The sequence below is a fragment of the Penaeus monodon genome, chromosome 33 (genome assembly GCF_015228065.2).
Source record: "Penaeus monodon isolate SGIC_2016 chromosome 33, NSTDA_Pmon_1, whole genome shotgun sequence".
In the NCBI taxonomy this organism is placed as follows: Eukaryota; Metazoa; Arthropoda; class Malacostraca; order Decapoda; family Penaeidae; genus Penaeus; species Penaeus monodon.
In genome coordinates, this window is record NC_051418.1 from 33,589,189 (window position 1) to 33,590,024 (window position 836).

Sequence of the window (836 nt, forward strand, 5' to 3'; positions counted from 1 at the left end):
TAAGTTTAACTGCTAGCTGTAAATAAGCTTATATGAACTTACACACACACGAAACCAATAGAAAAGAGAATAGACTGGCATACACCAGTTAAGGAAAAGTACGAGAGCCCTGGACATCATGTTAATAGTAATAACAATATGATAATTGGAATAAGTCACGCACTTGGCGGCAGAAAGGGCGATCGTTTTTATAAAGCTTCTTTTTAAAGAAATAGCTATATTTCTGTTAATAATGGAAGTAGTGTACATACCAATATTGGCTTTATAAAAAAACCCTCCTCAGTATTGTTTAATTTATTTCTACATATATTATTCATATTATATTTCTTGCTCTAATATTTTGCAGCTACATTGCTTCAGTTCAGGTTGATTGCAGAGAGATAAGTAAACAAAAATATTATTAAAAAGAGCCATTTTATATTCGCGTCCTGTATCTGGGACTCGCTTTTATAAAGCTTTATAGTGATTATTACAAAACACTTTGCTATGAGGGCCATATTCGGAGCTGTTTGACTGTTGTATTTTCGAGTGATATTCTTTAAAGGCGTAGAAGATAAAATGAGAGAATGATAATTTTGAACTCAGTAGGTCATAGCAAGGAGAAACGAGCTTAATTCTGAAAGATATTTTAGATTTAGACGTGCAAGGTATTTTCCAATTTTTCTGAGAACAAATTTTGAAAATCGAGGATTATTCACTTGGAAGTAAAATTTTGCACATGTGATTTAAATGTTAAACAGAAGGGTTTTAGGCATCTGAAAGTCCCGTTTTCTATGACGCCGTCCAACACTTAATCCCTCCTCACGAGACACTTTCTGTAAGTACTGAGCACTTTA